This window comes from Neofelis nebulosa, chromosome 7 (genome assembly GCF_028018385.1).
Source record: "Neofelis nebulosa isolate mNeoNeb1 chromosome 7, mNeoNeb1.pri, whole genome shotgun sequence".
NCBI classification, from domain to species: domain Eukaryota; kingdom Metazoa; phylum Chordata; class Mammalia; order Carnivora; family Felidae; genus Neofelis; species Neofelis nebulosa.
The window spans coordinates 141798244-141821169 of record NC_080788.1 but is presented as its reverse complement, the minus strand read 5'-3'; positions in this window follow the sequence as shown (position 1 = coordinate 141821169).

The window sequence follows — 22926 nt, the reverse complement described above, 5'->3', positions numbered from 1 at the left end:
GTGCTGACAGCTCAGAGCCTGGAGCCTGCTTCGGATTCTGTGTCTCCCTCTCTCTCTACCCCTCCCCCACTCATGCTCTGTCTCTCTCTCTCTCTCTCTCTCTCTCTTTCTCTTTGTCTCTCAAAAGCTAAATGTTAAAAACAAAGAAGTAAAAACTAAAAGCTGATAAATATATATGAACACCAATATCAGAAATAAAAAGTAAGAAATGTTAAATATCCTGTAGTTCTATGAGCATCAAGAGAATAATAAGAAAATAAATGGAACAACTTAATTACAATTCATTTGACATTTGGAAGAGATAGGCAGTATTTTGAAAGACAAAAACTAGGGGCACCTGGGTGGCTCAGTCGGTTAAGCGGCCGACTTCGGCTCAGGTCATGATCTCGGGTCCGTGAGTTCGAGCCCCGCGTCAGGCTCTGTGCTGACAGCTCAGAGCCTGGAGCCTGTTTCAGATTCTGTGTCTCCCTCTCTCTGACCCTCCCCCTTTCATGCTCTGTCTCTCTCTGTCTCAAAAATAAATAAACGTTAAAAAAAAAAATTAAAAAAAAAAAAAGAAAAACAGAAAGACAAAAACTATCAAAGCTTACAAAAGAAGGAACAGAAAACTTGACTATGTCTACATTTACTAGATCAATTGAATAAATATTTCAAAATTTCCACAAAGAAAATTCTGGATTGACACTATTGCACTGATTAATTTTACCAAACATTAAGTTTACAATTAACAACTCAATAGAAAATAGGAGAGAAACAAACATTGTCAATTCACTTTATTATCTCAGAATTAATCTGATAAATGAAGCAGGCAAAAATATTACCAAACAAGAGTGATTAACCCAGAAGCATAGAAGCGAAAATTCATAACAATTTTTTTTGAAAATAAAATCCAGCAAAGAGCAATACAACACGAGCAAGAGGGATTTATTTTAAGAATGCAAGGTTGGTTTAATATTTGAGAACCAATTAATAAAATTTACCACATGCAAGACAAAGGATTTAATTAAACTCAGTAGGCACTCATGATTAATTTTTTAAATCCTTCAACAAATTAGAAATACAAAGAAACTTCCTTAATCTATAAAGGGCTTTTATGAAAATACTTCCATACTAAGTACATAACTAAGGTAATATTTACTTAATGAATTATTGATTGTTTTACTATTAAGATTAGAAATACAATAAGGATGTTCACTTTTAGCTCTCCTTTTCAACATTATACTGTGGGTCCTTGCATGTACTGGGCCTGAAAAATAAATGAGTGCCTTTAAGATGAGCACAAAAGAAGTTAAATTGTCTTAATTCATAGATAACTTGATTCTTGGCATAAATAATCCTAAAAAATCTAAAACCAAATAAAAACCCCAAAATACTTGCATTAAAAGTTTTTAATGTTATTTTTTAATGTTTATTTATTTTTGACAGAGAGAGAGAGAGAGAGCACATGAGTAGCGGAGGGGCAGAGAGAGAGGGAGACACAGAATCTGAAATAGGCTCCAGGCTCTGAGCTGTCAGCACAGAGCCCGATGTGGGGCTCGAACTCACGGACAGTGAGATCATGACCGAGCTGAAGTCAGATGCTTAACCAACTGAGTCACCCAGGAACCCCCAAAGTACTTGCATTAATAGGAAAATTTAGCAAAGTCTCAGGGTACAAGGTCAAACTAAGACATTTGGATTTCTATATATTTGAAAGAAACAATTAGAAAACAAGATTTGATAATCACCATTTATAATAACATCAACATACAAAATATATGCAAATATATTTTCCAATAACAAGCAAGACTTTTACTTGGAAAACTGACAAACATTACTGAGAGACCTAAGTAAAAGGAGAGATGTACTATACTCATGGATGGGAAGACCCATTGATGTGTCAATTCTCTTCAAATTGACTGACTGATCTAATACAATTAGAATTCTATATGATTTTATTATAAAAATTGATAAGCTGATTCTAAAACTTATATGGAAATTAAAATAATCTTTAAAGAAAAGAATGAAGTTAGAGAACCCATAGTCTATAATTGCAAGTCTTTCTAAGCTATGGTGTTCTGATTATTGTGTTATTGGAGTAAGAACAGAAAAAATATTTTATGAGAATGTAATAAGAAATCCAGAAACAGATCCACAAATATATGGTTAACTGATTTTTGGCCAAGTCATTGCACAATACAGTGGGATAAAGAAAGTCTTTTCAAGAAATGATGCTAGAGAAATCAGACAATTACATGAAATGATTAAGGGATCTTACATCACACCACACACAAAAATTATTTTGAGATGAACCATAGAACTAAATGCAAGACAAAACTCTAAAGATTCTGGAAGAAAACAAAAGAACAATGTTGTCATCTTTCTTTGAATACAAAAAGGACTAAACAGAGGGGAAAAGTCACCAAATTTGACTTTATCTAAATGAATTACTTCTAGTCACCAAAAGACACTAAGCAAATAAAAAGGCAAGCCACGGAGTGGGAATAAAACATTTCAATACACATATCTGACAAAAGACTTATACCCAGAATATATAAAGAACTTCTGCACATCAAAATAAAAAGATTACAATCCAAAGAAATTGGGAAAGAGACAAATATCTATTTCACAAAAGAAGATAAGCAAATGAAAAAAAGGACATTCAAAGGTGCTCAAAAATATTTGTCACCCAAGAAACAGAAATTAAATCCACAATAAAACCCTCTACACACACTCTGGAGTGACTGAAATGAAAATAACTGACAACTCAAATGGAATACTACTTGGTGATGAAAAAGAATGAAATCCTGCCATTTGCAACAACGTGGATGGAACTGGAGGGTATTATGCTGAGTGAAATAAGTCAGTTGGAGGAAGACAGATATCATATGATTTCACTCATGTGCATAATTTGAGAACCTCAACAGATGAACATAGGGGAAGGGGAGGAAAAATAAGATAAAAACAGAGAGGGAGGCAAACCATATGAGGCTCCTAAATACAGAGAACAAACTGAGGGTTTCTGAAGGGGAGGTGAGTGGGGGGATGGATTAAATGGGTGACGGGCATTAAGGAGGGTACTTTTCAGGATGAGCACTGGGTGTGATATTGTAAGAGATGAATCACTGTGTTCTCCCCCTGAAGCCAAGACTACACTGTATGTTAACTAACCCAAATATAAAAAATAAGAAAAAGAAAAAATGTGAAATCAAGCTCTTCTTTAACAGAAAAATTGAAATAAAAAATAAAATATAAAGTAAAATAAAATAATAAACTAATAAAATAAACTAATAAAATAAACTAATAAAATAAAATAAAATAAAATAAAATAAAATAAAATAAAACTGACAACTCCAGATAGCAAGAGGATGAGTAGCAACTGGATTGTGTATATTTTGGGAGGAATATAAAATGGCACAGCCATTTTGGGGAACTGTTGAATAGTATCTTTGACTGTTAAGCTTTCACCTATTCTATGAACCAGCCACAATTCCTAGAGGTTTATGAGAGAGAAGTGATAACATATGCCTACAAAAAGATGTGTATCAACATTTTCCAAGCAGCTTTATTGATTATACTCAAAAACTAAAAGCAACCCCAATGTTTATCATCAGGGGAGTAGATAAACTGATTTTGGTATACTCTTAGAATGCTATGATGATAAAAATAACAGAGTAATACAGAAAGAAGGAAAGAAAGAAAGAAAGAAAGAAAGAAAGAAAGAAAGAAAGAAAGAAGAAAGGGAGGGAGGAAGGAAGGAAGGAAGGAAGGAAGGAAGGAAAAGAAAGAAAGAAAGAAAGAAAGAAAGAAAGAAAGAAAGAAGAAAGGGAGGAAGGAAGGAAGGAAGGAAAAGAAAGAAAGAAAGAAAGAAAGAAAGAAAGAAAGAAAGAAAGAAAGAAGAGGGGGAGGGAAGGAGGAAGGAAGGGAAGAAGGAAGGAAGGAAGGAAAGAAAGAAAAAGAGAGAGAGAGGGAGAGAGGAAGGGAGGGAGGGAGGAAGGGAGGAAGAGAGAGAAAGAAAGAAGGAAGGGAAGGGAAAGGAAGGGAAGGGAAGGGAAGGGAAGGGAAGGGAAGGGAAGGGAAGAAAGACATACTACTATGGGTAATTATCAGAAACCATTATATTCAGTGAAAGAAGCCAGAGATGAAAAAGTGAATAACTTATCATTTCCTACATATAAAAATTTATCTGAAGGTTAAGCTCATTTAAAGTTTAAGAATGGGCACAGCTACATTTGGGAACAAGCCTAAGGGCAGCTTTTATTTTATTTTATTTTATTTTATTTTATTTTATTTTATTATTTTATTTTATTTTATTATTTATTTTATTTTTTTAAAGTTTATTTATTTTGAGAGAGAGAGGCAGAGAGAGAGAGAGAGAGAGAGAGAGACAGAGAGAGAGAGCGCGCACACGTGTGCAAGTGGGGGACGGGTAGAGAGAGTGAGGAGAGAGAGAATCCCAAGCAGGCTCAGCACTGCCAGGGCAGACACCGATTCAGGGCTTGAACCCTGAATCTCACGGAACCATGAGATCATGACCCAAACCAAAGTCAGATGCTTAAGCCGCTGAGCCACCCAGGTGCCCTGGCAGCTTTTAGCTGTAAGGCTACGTGGGGACTGACGGCAAATGATCATGAGAAAATGCTCTGCGAGGATGAAATTTCCACATCTTCTTTGGTGCGTTATTTTTTGCTGGGGCACAAGCCACCAAGGAATGAGTAGCCTGCATACTATTGATGCAATTCGCCCACATTTTCAGGGCTTGTGAAGGTGGTTCTTTGACTCTGTAACATGTACTGGGGTTACCAGATGTCTGGACTGTTTTCTTCCGGCATAACAGTTACGGAAGCAGGGTCCTCGAGGGCTGGGTCTGGAACAATCACAGCCTGACTTCTGCCAAGTTCTACTGATCAAACGAAATCACATCCAGATCCAGAGGAAGGAAAATAGAGTTCGTCTTTCGATGTAGGGGGTAGCAGGTACATACAGGGACAGGAGAGACTGTTGGCAGATTTTTGGAGAACACTTAAGACAGTTGAAGTTTTGGTCTCATGGGTATATATATTCATCTGAGTTTATCCAACTCTACTTTTAAGATAAATTTAAGATAAATAAGATAAATTTCTGTGCATCTCATTGTATGCAAATTAAAGCTGAAGCACCGCAGAGTTGGTAGTGATTTTTTTTTAATATAATTTATTGTCAAATTGGCTAACATACAGCATGTAAAGTGTGCTCTTGGTTTTTGGCGTGGATTCCCGTGGTTCATCGCTTACATACAACACCCAGTGCTCATCCCAAAAAGTTGACAGTGATGATTTAAGCTCTCACCTCAACTGTGATTAGCTGAGAATAGGAAAAAAAATAAATAAGGGAGGCCAAAGCTTCTAGGAATGCATATCAAAGTCCATTCGTTTCCTAAAGATGTATTTATTCTTGTTTTCCAGAATCTGTTAAAAGGATCAAAGACAGTCTGAACACCTAAGGGAAAATTAAACTTTCTCATTAGGTCTGTAATTGGAATATGCTGGGAGAGAGAGGTCTTGTATGATTTGCCCCTTTTCCCTCCCTGAATTTTCAGGAACATAGAAAAACACTGGCGTCCAGTTTGGGGAAAGGACATGCTGTGAAGATGAACTGTTGGCATTGAACTCTGCCACTCGGTAGTTGTGCAGACTTGGATAAGGGGGGGCAGTTCTCTGTGCCTCACCTTCCCCAGCAGAATTAGAGGGGGTCATGCAAAAGGGCTAGTGATGGACGTGTACTGGGGAGCCAGCATGTGAGGTAGTAGGAATGTGATGAAAGATAAAAACAGAGAGAGAGAGAGAGAGAGAAATCCCATAACTCAGGAGCTGCAGATACTCTCAGTCTTACTCATGGCACCCTTCCTTCCATTCAGGACCCTACAACCACACACACGTAGCTGTTCTGCATCTGGGGGGGGTGCTCAGTTAGCGTCACGTAGACTCTGAATATCTGGATTCTCGTCATCATAGAATCATGTGCGGAAATGCAAGTCATCCTAAGACACAACTTTATCATTATTAGGCCTGTCTATGAAAGAATGGATTCCCCAGGAAAGAGCAGCTCTCTAATCACTACGGGTATTAAGTGACAGAAGGGTTAATCACTTTTCAAATTTTGCTCCTTAATGTTGCCAGAAGAAGGTGGGCTTGAAATCTGGTTCACAGATTCACTAACCATGTGCCCTTGGCTCGATCAGCCTGGTGAACGTCAGTTTCCTCACCCACAAAATGGGGATAATAATAATCACATCAAAGAGCTGGCTTCAGGACTAGTGTGATATATATCAAGTACCTAGTCCTTAGTGAATGTGCGATGTACTTATCATCACTACACTTACTGTTGGGAAACCCCCACGATGTGTCAAACCCAGTGCGGGAATCGGCAACCCACTGGGCGCACAGACATGGCAAGATACAATTGCAGTACAGAGAGGCAAAAGATGTGTGAAGTGTGGAAACAACTCTACAAGTGCAACCAGAAAAAAAGTAACTGCCTGGGTAATTATGAAGTAAAACCAAAAATTAAAAACAAGGAGTGCTCAGTTATATTTGATTGTTAAATTGGAAAGATGAGCACAGTGCTTGAAAAGCACTCTGAGATGTTTATGTTGGGTACGCTCACAAATACAGACTTGGGGTGTTAAATGTGGGGAAGGTTTTAACAGAAAGAGAACAGACTGTGGAAGACAACCAGATGATGTTTCGACTATTTGGCCGCAGCTTTGTCTGGGTGACCTCAGGTAATCGAGAGACCTATTCTGTGCCTCAGATAACCTGGTGTGGTCAGTGGGAAAAATCCAACCTCTGTCAGCATGTCGGGTGGGAGGGTTGTGTGGGTTAATACGTGGAAAGTCCTTCAGCAAAGCAGCAGACATAGCTGAATAAATGTCTGGTCCCTCCTTTTAGGAGATGACTTGGGTCATGCGGCAGTGAGGGTGGCTTTAGTACAAACAGCAGAGGAACTAAGAGTGGCCTGAACAATCGGAACACCTTTAGTATCTCCCGTAATCAGTCCAAAGCTAAGAGAATAGAACTGATGGACTCAGCGGCTCAATGATGTCAGCAAAAGCCTGGCTTCTTCTGCGGTTCTGCTCAGCCCCTTGAAGCCGGTTGACCGCATCTGTCAACTGCACTTGAAGATCGCCAGGGCACCTACACACATCATGTCCTTGTACCATGACGCCAGGAGAAGGGGATTTCCTCCTACATGTCTCATATATCTTCCCATAATGCAGTGGCTCCCAAGGGTTTTGGACCCAGGACCCCGAAAAGCGTATTATTTTGTGCATTTATTTATGCACATATTATTATTAACAGAATGTTATTTATATACACATGTGTGTTTATGTGATATACATTAGCACACATGCACGTGCATATATATATATATATATATACACACATACATATATATAATTTACTGCAATAGAAATTAAAACTGATGATTTAAAGGTATTTATTTTAAAAATAATAAAAGTGAACCCACTGTATATTAATGAAAGTAACATTTTAATAACAAACAACCATAGTTTCTAAACCAAAAACTATAGATTCTTACTGTTGTTTTTAAATAAATAATAAGTGAGAAGTGGTATTGTTTTTCTCTCTTCCTTCCTTCCTCCCTCCCTCCCTTTCCTTCGTTACCTCTTTCTTTTTCATTCCCCTCCCCTTCCCTCCCCTCCCTTCCTCTCCCCTCCCTTCCCCTCCCCTCCCTTCCCTTCCCCTCCCTTCCCTTCCCCTCCCTTCCCTTCCCCTCCCTTCCCTTCCCCTCCCTTCCCTTCCCTTCCCTTCCCTTCCCTTCCCTTCCCTTCCCTTCCCTTCCCTTCCCTTCCCTTCCTCTCTTTCTTTATTTCAAACCTCTTTAATATCTGGCTCAACAGAACACAGCCAGATTCTCATACCAGCTTCTGCCTGCAAACTCATGGGATTGCTGTGTTGGTTGAAGCATATGAAGAAAATCTGGCCTGATGCAGATATGGAAGTGAGTAAAGGAGAAATATTTTAGTAGTCTTTTCGGATGATTCTAGATAGTTTTCTTTTCTACTACACCAAAACTCAGCAAGTGGCAGTATCTGAAAAGTTGCAATGTGGATTCTGAAACCATACTGATGAACTTCTTATACTGTTTCATTATCCCCCTTGCACTTTGACTGGATATTTTACCTACACACAATCTTATAACATCGTGCATTGGTTGTTTGGAAAATACTGCTTTGCTGAGTTATGGAGAACTTCTAAGTGTTGACATATTTCATTAAACAATATTTAAAATCAAGCCACTGCTCATATCATCCAAAAAAAAAAAACAAGTCTTTAATCATCGGGAAACTGTCAAGCTCATGGTAAAAGGCACAAGTGTGCAAAACAATTCTTTTTTTTTTTTCCTTAAAAGTTCAAATTTTGTCATTGGCAACAAATACTATCAGCTGCTTGGCTCAAAAGCAGAAGACTCACCTTGGTCATTTTCACAGAAATAGCTGCCAAATACTCAAATTGAATAGCTGTAGCTTCTCAGTGATTCTCTGAATCACAAATGGTGACCCATGGAAAAAGCAGCTGGTCTGATCTGTGAGTCAACTGCATCCATACTTTCCCCAGTTCATGGGGCAATGCAGCAGAAGGGCCCTACACACACCGCCCGTTTTGTCACGCAGAATATTCGTTGAGAGTCAAGACCCTATACGGTTAATTTTTGCAGCTTCATCAAAGATGTGCTGAAGGAAAACAAGCTCGGCACCCGCAGTTTTACCCTCCATGTCTCCCGCAACCTCAGTGCACATTGCAATACGGTGACAGAGAGAAACAGCATCTTAGTGTCAGGAACATAATCGTGCCGCTGACAAAGCCAGGAGGCGTCACACTTTGAGTTCCGCCCTGTATGTTGACCCAATAGTCCAGCTTCATGTAAGGATACCTCCTAAGGAACCAGCTTCATGTAAGGATACCTCCTAAGAGAGGCAATAACATTATATACTAAAAGATTGATTGAATACATTTCATTAAAACACCTTCTCTCTGGGCTTTCTTAGAGTAAAACTGGATATATTTTTTTAAATGATAACAATTACTATCTTTTATTTATTAAAATGCTAACACGTTTTTATTATGGAAATTTAGACATATAAAAAAGTCAAGATAAAAAAAATTAAGTGATACCCCCCCCCAGCTAGAGATGAATTCTGTTAATATTTTAGCAAGCACCTTTTGTTTCTTCCTATGCATTTATGCTATTTTGCAATCTGCCTTTTTCTTTCTTTCTTCTTTTTCTTTCTTTCTTTCTTTCTTTCTTTCTTTCTTTCTTTCTTTCTTTCTTTCTTTCCTTCTTTCTTTCCTTTCTTTCTTTTACTTAACAATGTCTCATGAACATTTTTTCATATGATTAAATATTTATGGGCGACATCACTCTAAATTATTCAGGTCCCCTTCTGACAGGACGTCACGTTCTGCCTGCAATGCAGTGGTGCTGGGTTGCTCGGTGAGACGGTTTTGAGAATCGGAGGCCTGGCATCTTAGGATTTCTTCCTTGTGATGAGGACGTTTACTGATGAAGGTGCCGCCCTGAGTCCTCGCAGCCTTTTGACAACTGCTGCTTACTCGGAGACATCCCGTGTCCGGGCTGCATGCCCTTGCCTTTGATTTTTTTCCCCATAATCCCCTAGGTCCGGTTACACCTGCCTGGCTGGGCAAGGCATCCTCTGAATCTTTCTGACACCAGCCTCTCCTTCCCGGTCTCCTTCTCATGTTGGTACAAAGTATCCCTTTTCCATGGTATTTTCTCCTCCTCGCCTTTTAAACCCTGCATTTCCATGACTCTCCTGAGCTCCTGTTGGTAAACCCAAGTAGCACAGTCCACAGTAAGGGTTCTCGCTGCCTTCTACCTTGATTTTCCTTCCTCTCTTTACCTAGACCTCCCCCTTTCCCTTCAGTCCGCTGGGGACCACAGAGCACACTGGGCCAGCTTGTGGTTTTCCCAAATTTCCACAACATTTGCAGTTCTACATGTGCTTCCGGAAACTTCATATTTCCCCCAAGAAAAGGTGCAAAACATATGTTCCTCCCCTTGAAAGTGGGCGGGCTTTTGTGGCTACTTTCAATGTGGCAAGAGGGACTATTGCATTGGTTGTAAGGCCGAGGTAGAAAAGGAGGGACAGTTTCCCCCTGAGTCTCTCTCTTCGGACATATACCCTTGGAGCCCTGGGTCAGCATCTAAGAAGCCTGGCTGCCATGAAGCCTACTTGCTGGAGGGACGACACAGAGGTGGAGGGAGGATTGGATGCCCCAAGTGCCTCATCTTTTGCAGGAACCAGCTGTTGGAGTCTCCTGGCCAGATGTACAAGTGAGCAAACCTTCTAAGGATTCTGGTTCCAGATACCGACCTGGCTCTGCTGACCCTGAGCAGGGCAGACACAGACTGACCCACTGAGCCCTGTCCTCACTAAGATTGGTGAGCCAAATAAAAGCTATTGTTGATTAAACCACTAGAGTTTGAAATGTTGTTGTTATTTTTGTTTGTTTTTGTTTGCTCGTCTGCTCTTGGAATGCTACATTAAAAAATGTAGCAATGGATAAGCAGAGACCACATTCTGCCCCTTCTTTCCATCATTCTACAGCAGATAAACAGTCCTCCAACCGGCCCAACCAATCTTGAATAACTCAGGCCATGTTCTCACATAAAATCATCCACACATTCTCTTCACTGTTCTAGCAGCCCTGCATACCTCAAGCACTTATGCACTTGGTCTGTCTTCCGCCCATGCTCTCATCTTTTTATTCTTTTAAATAAATATTATTGGACTCAGATGCAATCATTTATTTAATATATGCATGTTAAGGAGTATAATAAAAAATGAGCAATCCCGAGCCAGAACATTACCAATGCCATGATTTATACTTCACCGTTGCCCTGTGAACACCCCTCCAGGAGAATTTTGGATCTATTATCCTCTTTCAAAAATTATATACATTTGTTCCTAAGCAAGGTTTCTTTAGAATTATTGTGGATATCATGAAAATGCAATCATTCTCTCCATAATAGTCTACACCTATCACTTTTCAACCCACCTTACGCTTTAAGATCCACCTATGCTATAGACATCTCACGCTCATGGGTTGGAAGAAAGCAAATTGTTAAAATGTCCATACTACCCAAAGCAACCTACAGATTTGAGGCAATCCCTATAAAAATGTCAATAGCGTTTTTCACAGAACTAGAACAAATAATCCTCAAATTTGTATGGAACCACAAGAGATGCCATATAGCCAAAGCAATCTTGAGAAAGAAGAACAAAGCTAGAGGTAATCCCAGACACAAAGATATACTGCAGAGCTGTGGTAATCTAAACAGTAAGGTACAGCACAAAAATAGATACATAGATCAATCGAACTGGAGAGAGAGCCCAGAACTAAACCCACTCATATACGGTCAATTAATTTATGGCAAAAAAGGCAGGAGTACACAAGACAGAGGGCACACTGTCTTCAAAAGTGGTGTTGAGAAAACTGGACAGCAAGATGCACAATGGACCACTTTCTCCCACCATACACAAAAATAAACTCAAAGTGGATTAAAGACTAAATGGAAGACTTGAAACCATAAAAATCTTTTAAAAAAGATGGTAATCTCTGGGACATCCTTAGCAAACTATTTATGGATCTGTCTCCTCATGCATGGGAAATAAAAGAAAAAATAAACTATCGGGTCTACACCAGAATCAAAAGCTTTTGCAAAGGGACGGAAACCATCAACACAACAAAAAGGTAACCTAATGAATAGGAGAAAAATATTTGCAGCTGACATATATGATAAGGGGTTAATATCCAAAATATATAAAGAACTTATACAACTCAACACTGAAAAAAACCCACAAACAAACAAACAAACAAACAAGAAACCAATAATTCAATTAAAAAAAGGGAGAGGACCTAAACAGAAATTGTTTCAAAAGCAGACATACAGGTGGCCAACGGGCAAATGAAAAGATGCCCAACATCACTCATCATCAGAAAAATGCAAAGCAAAACAAAACAAAGAGTTATTACCTCACACCATTCCATAATGGCTGGCGTCAAAAAGACAAGAAGTAAAAAGTGGTGGTGAGGATGTAGAAAAAAATGGAGCCCTCGTGCACTATTGGTGGGAATGTAAAATGGTGCAGCCACTATGGAAAACGGTACCGAGGCTACTTAAAAATTAAAAATAGAAATATGATATGATCTAGCAATTTCCCTACTGGATGTTTACCCAAAGAAAATGAAAATAGTAATCTAAAAAGATATATGCACTTCTATATTTATTGAAGCATTATTTACAATAGCCAAGATTTAGAAGTAACCTAAGTATCTGTCAACAGATGAATGGAAAGAGAAGATGTGCTATAGGTCTGCAATGGACTATTAATCAGCCATGAAGAAGGACGAGATCTTGCCATTTGGAACAATGTGGGTGGACCTGAAGGATATTACGCTAAGTGAAATAAGTCAGACCAAGAAAGACAATATATGATTTCCTTTATACGTGGAGTCTAAATAACAAAACCAACAAAACAAAACAACCGCAGCAACGACAAATAGAACCAGACTCGTAAATACAGAAAACAAAATGGTCATGGCCAGAAGGGAGGGGGCTGGTAAGATGGTGAAAGGGATTAAGAGGTACCCACCTCTAGTTCTAAAATAAAGAAATCTCATTGATGAAAAACACAGCAGAGGGAATATAGCCAATAATATTGTAGTAACGTTGTATGGTGACATATGGTAGCTACACTTACCGCATTGAGCATTGCATAATGTATAGGAATGTTGAATCACTATTCCGTACACCTGAAACTAATATAATATCGTATGCCAACTCGACTTCAATAAAAAGAGATGTATCTATGTGTGTAGCAGTGATTCATTTTCACTTGCGCTTCATAATTCATTGGGTGAATCTACCTCCACATATTTATTTATTTTCCAGTTGATGGGCACTTGAATTGGGTCCAGTTTTTCTGCTTCTGTGAGCCTTGCTTGAATAAACATTCTTATACATGTCCTAGGTCACGTGTGCCAGAGTGTATATAGCTGAGAATAACGTGTAGTATCCTTGGACGTGGAAATATTCAGTTTCATGAGATCGCGCCAGATTTCTTACCAAAGGGGTTGGGCCAGTACCGCCCCTAATGGTAAGATAGGAGGGTAATCACCAACAGTTGGCATCGCTGAGTATCTTAATTTTTATCCAGCTAGTAGTTGTAAATGGTCTAATTTATATTTAACTGGTGTCTAATTAGAGCATCTAAAGATATAGATTGGTCTCTCTATTAATTATTAATATAGTTATGTATTAACATAATATGTTATTAATTATATAGAGAGGGACATACTGTATATATCATCCATATAATTATATGTGGATATATTATACATATTACTAATTAAATGGAAGTATCTATTTATCTACAATCTATTGAGGTCTTTTGTATTTTAATGAATGAATGAATGAATTAATTTAGTATTTCCTTTTAATAGGCCTGTTCAATGCTTGCATCCATATTTCTGCTGAATTTTCAGATTTTCTTATTGACCTGGATTCGGGTGTAATACATTTTTTTTGTTTGTTTGTTTGTTTGTTTGTTTAATTTTTTTTTAACATTTATTTATTTTTGAGACAGAGGGAGACAGAGCATGAACGGGGGGAGGGTCAGAGAGAGAGGGAGACACAGAATCGGAAGCAGGCTCCAGGCTCCGAGCTGTCAGCACAGAGCCCGACGTGGGGCTTGAACTCGTGAACCACGAGATCATGACCTGAGCCGAAGTCGGACACTTAACCGACTGAGCCACCCAGGCGTCCCAGGTGTAATACATTTTGGATGTGGGTCTTCTGTTAGGTTTGTTGTGTTTCAACTCTTCCAGTCTGAGGCTTGTCTTTCCATAACCTGTTTGATGCCTTTGGATGAATAAAAGTGTTTGGTTGTCATGTAATTGAATTTAAAGTTGCATCCTTTATGTCATTATGTCTTTCTTTTTTACTTTTTTATGTGTTTGTTTTTCATTTATTTATTTATTTTTGTCACTATGTCCTTCTTAGTGGAGACTGGGGGGAGGCTTACGTAGGAAAACCCCTCCCTGCTTGAATGTTATTAAATCATTTTAACATTAAAAAAATTTAATGGTTATTTGTTTTTGAGAGAGAGAGGGAGACAGAGTGTGAGCAGGGGAGGGGCAGAGAGAGAAGGAGACACAGAATCTGAAGCAGGCTCTGGGCTCCGAGCTGTCAGCACAGAGCCCGACGCGGGGCTCCAACCCACGAACTGTGAGATCATGACCTGAGCCGAAGTCAGACGCTTAAACGACTGAGCCACCCAGGCTCTGCATCATTTTAACATTTTTAATGTTATTGCTTACATTTTGGTCTTCAGTACATGCAGAATTCTTGTACAGTAGGGATGCGTTTCCCCCCATATGAATAATCAAATAATCAAGACGATTTATGCCTTGGAAATCTCCCCCCCCATATCCAAAGTGCATTCTCTGTCAAGTCCCAAGTCTTAACATAAGGTTCGCTATCTGGGCTCTTTCGTCTGTTACATGGAACGATTTTCCTGCCTTGTGACACGACAGGTCTCAGTTACTATACCTTTGCTACAGAACTAGAAATCTTGAGGGTCAAGCTACCCCACCCGACCTCCTCTTTCTCAGAGTGTCTTAAATATTCTCAGGCTTTCGTACTTCCATATAGATTTTAGTATCAGCTTGTCAAATTCGACCTATTGGGGATTAGATTGGATCGCACTGAATCTATAGACTACCTTGAGAAGATTTAACAGTTAAAATACCAGGCCTTTCTATTGCTAAAAATGTTTTGTATTTATTTTTACAGCTATCCATTTCTTTGGGTCTTTAAAAAAGCTTCAGTTAAGCTTTATTTTAATACAGGTGCACATCTTTTATAGAAGTATTTATATGTACCATATGCTTTTATTGCTATTGAAAATAAATAGTACCTTTGTTTTTTTCAGATTGAATCTAGAAATGTAATTTAAAAATATATTGATTTCGTGTGCAACCATTTCCCTGAACTCTTATTTTTAACAATTTGTAGATACTTTAGAGTTCACGATATTGACAATCATGGGCCATAAAGTAATGTTTCTCCTTTCTTTTCTTTCTATATGTTAATTTTTCCCTCATTCTGTCGACTGGGATTTACAGCGCAACGTGGAACAGAAGGAGAGGAAGTGAACCTTCTTGTTTTGTTCACAATTTGAAAGGCACTTCTAGTGGCTCACCATGAGGCATGATATCAGCCATAACTTTTAGGTAGGTATATTTCATCACATTAAAGAAATTCCCTTCTACTCCTTGTTTGCAAAGAGTTGTGTGTGTGTGTGTGTGTGTGTGTGTGTGTATCACGTATGGGTATTGAGCTTTACTATTTACATCTCATGCACCTACTGTATCACCTTTTGAGAATGACTTTTTATCACCCAGACTAATGCCTTGGAGATACACTGGTGTTGTGTGTATCAGGGTTTCACTCCTTTTTATTGCCAAGTGGAATCCCACTATGAATGCATTTACCAGTTTGCTTCTGCATTCACCCATTGAAGGACACTTGGGTAGTTTCCAGTTTGGCTAATTACGAGCAGATCTGTTGAAAACATTCGCATAGAGGCTTTTGTGTAGATGTTTTGATTTCTCTAGGATTCATACTTCAGGGTGGGGTTGCTGGGTCACATGGCGAGTACATATAAAACTGTATAGGGGATCCTCAGTGTTTTCCAAAATGACCGCAGCCTTTTGCCTTCTCCCCAGCAATGTGGGAAAGTCCCAGTTGTAATGTATATCCCCCCAGTGGTTGGTATTGTTCTAATTCTGGAAAGCGTGTGGTAGGGTCTCACGTGGTCTTAATTTACATTTGTCTGCTGGTTAATGGTGTCGAGCATAGCTTCATGGGCTTATTTGTCATTGGAGTGTCCTGTTGTGTGACTGTCCCGTCTGTTGCCTATTTTTAAACAGGATTGTTTATCTTCTTACTGTTGAGTTTTGAGAAATCTTTACATATTGTGAATACAAGTCTTGTTTTTATTTTACCCCATTTCCAAGTATCTCTCTCGGCCTATTTTTTTGTGTTTTCATTCTCTTAACATTTATTTTTGATGAATTCCAATTTATCCTTTTTCCTTTTATAGATCATGATTTTATGATTATGCCTAATGTCATAAGAATTAATCCTGTGATTTCCTCTTTTTAAAAATTTATTTATTTATTTATTTATTTATTTATTTATTTATTTAGAGAATGAGCAGGGGAGGGGCAGAGAGAGAGAGGGAGAGAGAGAAAATCATAAGCACGCTCTGTGCAGAGTCTGATGCAGGGCTTGATCTCATGACCATGAGATCATGACCTGAGCCGAGATCAGGAGTGGGATGCTTAGAAGACTGAGCCACCCAGGTGTCCTTCCTATAATTTCTTCTGATCATTTTAAGTTTTTCATTTAGATCTTTTTTTATTAAAAAAATTTTAATAGTTATTTATTTTTGGGAGACAGAGAGACAGAGTGCGAGCAGGGGAGGGGCAGAGAGAGAGGGAGACACATAAACTGAAGCAGGCTCCAGGCTCTGAGATATGAGCACAGAGTCCAACGCGGGGCTCAAAGTCACGGACCGCGAGATCATGACCTGAGCCGAAGTCGGACGCTTAACCGACTGAGCCACCCAGGTGCCCCTCATTGAGAACTTTGATCTAGTTAGAGTTAATTTTTGTGAAAGGGGTGAGGGTTAGGTCAAAAATTTTTTTTGGCATGTGGATGTACAATATTTCCAAAATTATTTATTGAACAGACTATACTTTGTCCATTGAAATGCCTTTATAATTTTGATAATACCTCGAAGAGCTTTTTGTAGATTCTGTTGGATTTTGCTGCAAAGAAAACTGTCATTTCTTCCTTTCCAAGCTGTGTCCTCTTTATTTCTTCTTGCTTTATTGCACTGGGTAGGCTTCCGGTATGTTGTTGAACAGAGTGGTGAGTGGACGTCCTTGCCTTGCTTCCTATCAGTGGGGTAAGAATTCCATCTTGCACCATTAAGTGTGAAGTTAGCTGCAGGCTTTTTTTTTTCTATATTCTCTTTTTCAGATTAAGGAGCATTCCTTCTACTCCTAGTTTGCTGAGCTTTTTAAAAAAAATTATGAATCAGTGTTGAAATTTGTCCAATGCTGTTTTCAGTATAAATTAATACGTTCATGTAGGGTTTTTTTTTTTTTTTGCCTATATTAAAGTGGTGGAATCAATCAGGGTGTACATATTTGTACATTTGCACACATTTCTGGATTTGATTTGCTAACATTTTGTTGCAGAGATTTGGTTCTATATTTATGAACGATGTTGTTCTGTAGTTTCTGCTTTTGGCAGTGGGTTAATGCTGGACTCATAAAATTAGTTGGGAAGTGTTTCTTGTCTTCTACTTTCTGAAATAGGTTGTAGAGAAATTTTAATTTCTTCTTTAAATGTTTGGCAGAATTTTCCAGTGAAATCTTTTGGCCTGGAGGGTTTCTTTTTGTCTGTTTGTTTGTTTTTGCTTTTTTTTTTTTTCTTTTCTCCCAGAAGGTTTCTAACTATCATATAAAGTACTTTAACAGAAGGACTATTTAAGTTGTGAATTTCAGTTTGGGGAAGCTTTTATGGTTCGCTGAAGTTTGTGGTTTCTTTGAAGAAATTGGACCATTACATTTAAATGGTCGAAATTTCTGCATGTGGAATTAGTCATAATAATCTATTATTAATATCTATGGAGTCTCATTTCAAAATATATACATGTATCAAATCATTATGTTGTATGCCTAAAACTAATGCAATGCTGTACGTCAATTATACTTCAATAAAAACTGTGGAGTCCATAATAATGTCCTTTTTCCCCCCTGATGTCAGTAACTTGTGTTTATTTATTTATTTATTTATTTATTTATTTTTTCTACTCTTATTTGCCTGGCTGGAGGTTTATCATAATTTTTCAAGAACTACTTTGTGATTTCATTTATTTTGCTCTTCTGTTTTCCATTCTATTAGCTCTGTTTTGCTTGTTTGTTTGTTTGTTTGTTTGCTTTTATATGTTTGTATCTGTTACTAGGTATATGCACATTGAGGCCTGTTGTGTCTTATAGAAACTTGATCCTTTTATCATTATGTACGTCCCTCTTTATATCTGGCAATTTTCCTTGATTTTAAGTCTATTTTGTTTGATATTAATATAGCCATTCCAGTTTTCTTTTGATGAGGGTTATCAAGGTATATCTTTTTTCATTCTTTTACTTTTAAATTACTTATGTTTTTATATTTAAAGTGAGATTATTGTGGCCAGAAGGTAGATATCTTGTAGATAGGCACGTCTTAGTCTTACTTTTTTACTGTCAAATTTGACAGTTTCCTATAATTATCTTGCCTAAATCATTTACATTTAAAGCCATTATCTGGGGTTTTTATTTGTTTGTTTTAGACTCAAGTCTGCCATTTTATTAGTTATCATGTGTTACCTTTTTTATTCTTTTTCCCCCCTGTTGTGCCCCATTTTGGATAAGTTAAATAATATTTTACCACATTCTAACCATCTACTGAGTGTTTGACTGTATCACTGTTATGGGTTGATAGTGATTGCCCAGGGGATTTCAATATTCATACTTAACATTTCACTGTCAACTTAGAATTAATGGTTTACCATTTCACCCGGAATGCCAAAAACCTACCATCATGTGAGTTCTCTTATGACTCTCCCCTTCCTCTTGTTGCTGGCGTATACATTGTATCTGAAAACATTGAGAAACCCCATCAGGTAATGTTATATGTTTTGCACTCATTTGCCATATACATTTTAAAGATCTTAAGAGGAAATTTTTAATCTATTTGCCCAAAGTCTTGCTATTTTTGTCGCTCTTCCTTCATTCGCCATGTTCCAGGTTTTTCTCTAGGATCACTTTCCTGCCATTTGAAGAACTTACTTTAGTATGTTATTTTTAAAGACAGTCAGCTGTTGGCACATTCACTTAGTGTTCTTTCCTCTGAGAATGTCTTTATTTTACCTTCATTCCTGAAAGGTATTTTCCCCTGACTATAGATTCCTGGGCTGACCACTATTTTCCTTCAGCACTTTAAAAATATTGCCCACGTTGGGGCACCTGGGTGGCCCAGTTGGACTTCGGCTCAGGTCACGATCTCACGGCTTGTGAGTTCGAGCCCTGCGTTGGGTTCTGTGCTGACAGCTCAGAGCCTGGAACCTGCTTCAGATTCTGTGTCTTTCTCTCTCTCTCTGCCCCTCCCCCGCTCACCCTCTGTCTCTCAAAAATAAATAAACATTAAAAACAAATGTAAAAATATTGCCCACTTCCTGTGCCAAACTTCCCATCTTCCACAGGATTGTTCTTTTGGAAGCCACGTGCCATGTTTCTCTGGCTGCCTTCAGAACTTTTTCTTTGTCGTACATTTTCAACAGTTTGATTTTGATGTGTCTGAGAATGGATGTCTTCAATGAGGCCCACTGGAGTCCATTTAGAAATGTGACGGACACGCCTGAGGAGGCCCATGTAGGTGAGGAGAATATTTGGTGCTCAATGCAGATCTAGTTTCCATAAAAAGGTGGAGTAGGTAGAGAAGGAGAAGGAGGAGAAGGAGGGAGGTTTGGATAGGAAGAGACTTGGGCTACTCTAAAAAAAGTTTGGCCAAACCAGTGGCCCGTCAGTGGAGTCCCACACCTTGTTGGAGTGGTCCTGCATTAGTCCCTCCGCCATGCTTGGTCATTGGCTGGGGACAGCCCTTGAGAAGCACGGCCTTGGCACAGAAATGGTGGTGGATCTGAAGGGACAACAGCTGGAATTCTCCATCAACTCTGCTCCCTGTAGCAGAACACCTGAACAGCACATTTTCGTGGCCACAAAATCAAATTTACTTGTAGCAGACACAGGGGCCAGTAGGGATGCCCATTATGCTACAGTCATTACTGATGACAGGGTACAGTGATCGTGTTAGAGTTGGTGAGAAGAACTCAAATTTTGACTATATATATATATTTTTTTTTTTTTAATCTTGTAAATGTTTATTTATTTTTGAGAGACAGAGAGAGACAGTGTGAGTTGGAGAGGGGCAGAGAGAGACAGAGACAAAGACAAAGACAGAGAGAGTGAGCCATGGAATCTGAAGCAGGCTCCAGGCTCCAAACTGTCAGCACAGAGCCCGACGTGGGGCTCAAACTCACCAACCGTGAGATCATGACCTGAGCCGGAGTCAGACATTCAACTGACTGAGCCACCCAGGGGCCCCTCTTTATATTTTAATATTTTAAACAGGCAAATCCCGTATCACAGAATCTTGCATTAGGACACAAGAAATCCTTGATTTCTATATGGCAAAACTGCTTCTGATAATTTAATAACATTTCTTTTTTGTTAATATGAAATTTATTGTCAAATTGGTTTCCATACAACACCCAGTGCTCATTCCAACAGGTGCCCTCCTCAGCGCCCATCACCCACTTTCCCCTCCCTCCCACCCCCCATCAACCCTCAGTTTGTTCTCAGTTTTTAAGAGTCTCTTATGGTTTGGCTCCCTCCCTCTCTAACTTTTTTTTTCCTTCCCTTCCCCCATGGTCTTCTGTTAAGTGTCTCAGGATCCACATAAGAGTGAAAACATATGGTATCTGTCTTTCTCTGTATGACTTACTTCACTTAGCATAACACTCTCCAGTTCCATCCACGTTGCTACAAAAGACCAGATTTCCTTCTTTCTCATTGCCAAGTAGTATTCCATTGTGTATATAAACCACAGTTTCTTTATCCATTCATCAGTTGATGGACATTTAGGCTCTTTCCATCATTTGGCTATTGTTGAAAGCACTGCTATAAATGTTGGGGTACAAGTGCCCCTATGTCTCAGCACTCCTGTATCCCTTGGGTAAATTCCTAGCAGTGCTATTACTGGGTCATAGGGTAGGTCTATTTTTAATTTGGGGGGGAACCTCCACACTTTTCCAGAGCGGCTGCACCAGTTTGCATTCCCATCAACAGTGCAAGAGGGTTCCCGTTTCTTGATAGGACATTCTTAATACCCCATAATTGTTAACTCAATTTTTTGTTTATTTATTTATTTTGTGAGAGACACAGAGGGAGAGTGGGGGAAGGCAGAGAGAGAGACAGAGGGGAACAGAGGATCCCAAGCAGACGCTGTGCTGACAGCAGACCTGAGCCTAAGTCCGATGCTTAACCAACTGAGCCACCCAGGTACCCCAGATTTTGGCTGTACTTTTAACATAGGGCCCCAAACAGGATTTTCTTAAATTTTAGCAATAAAAGACAGGACTAGCTCAGGCTTTCGGCTTGAACATCTCAGAAAAAGTCCCAGAATGAGGAACTTAAGGTTTTATTAGAATTGGAGGGAGAAAGAGAGGGAGGAAATGGACGAACTTGAATGTGGGATTCGGCATTTGTTTATAATCAGTTAAGATTTAGAATGAGAGAGTGAAAGAAAATCTTTCTAGACAGAGGGAAATGTAAGGTTAACATGAACGAGAAAGACGAAGACCCAGGGGAGTGAGGAGACTGGCGATGAACTGCGAGACCTTTATCGTAGACGGAGCTGATGTTTTCCATTGTCTGGGTCAACACAGCCACCTTGCATGTGTGTGTGATGTGACACTTAATTGGCAGCTGAAATCAAAGCTAACACTGGCGTCTTTCATGAAAATGAATCCTTCGCGGCTCAGATTTTTGAGAGTTGAAAGAGTCGTTAGAGATTCTTATTCTGTCCCCTTGGTAAGCGGAGGGGGGTGAATTGAGGTCAGGTAGGGGGAGAACATAATCCCGGCTCACAAAGCCTTTTAACCTCAAGAACAGCAATAAATCCAGCTATTCTGATGTCTTGAGTCATAGTGTTGTTTTTTTTTTTTTTCAGTTCTAAATCTGCAGTGCCCCACCCGCGATCTCCATCAAATGTGTATCACACTGTGCACTCCAGTCGCTGGACTGTCTTGGGGGGACGGGGGGAGGCTAGTCGATTATGGTTAGTGTTCCTGAGATTCCACACATGGACAGTAGTTCACCACCATGAGTACAGCCCTAAAAGATTCCCAAGATAACAGAAATAAAAGGTTTTTCTCCAGTATTCTAGCCCTGCTGCCTCCTCCCCAACTGCCTGCCCAGCCCCAAATAATGCGAGAGTTAGAAGCTCCTCCGCCTTATTTCCATGTTCCGTTCCCATGTTCAGTGTCCGCCTTATGTACCACGTGCCACCATTGCCACGAGGCGTCCCTTAATTTTATCAATGGAAACAACCCAACCTATTTCTGTCTAGAGACTCAAAAAGGGTGTTTGTGTTTCTCTTAGACCTCGTCAGCATCCACCTTGTATTAGAAGGTTGTGTGTATAGGGTTTCACGTCCTCACTGTCAGCTTGGCTTCTGTAACAAACAGCCCCAACGTCTCAGCGACAGAGAGCAATGTTCATTTCTCACTTGTGTCCTGTGTAGGATGTTTGTTGACTTTGCTTCAGGATGCAGCTTTGTGAGGTGAAGCCCTACTCCATATGTCTTCCCATTCTGGATCCCAGGCTCGCAGAGCAACACTTCTCTGGGAACTACTGTCGTCACGGCAGAGGGCAGAAGAGGGGTGGAGGAAGACGTGGAATGCATTTTAAAGCTTTGGCTTGGCCATAATGTCCTGTATGTCTCACAGATCCTACTGAGCCAGCCCAGAATCAATGAGGTAAGGACTACCCAGCTTCCACAGGGGGAGGAAGCAAGCCACGTGGCAATGAGCCGGGATGTATGACGGAATCTTCAAGAACGATTTTATGATCAACATGTCTTCTATACCTGGTCATGAGCTCCTGGGAAGCAGAACAGGGGAACAATCCCCCTCTGACCTCTCTATGGTCTAGCGATGTGGTTAATGTACAATAAGTACTC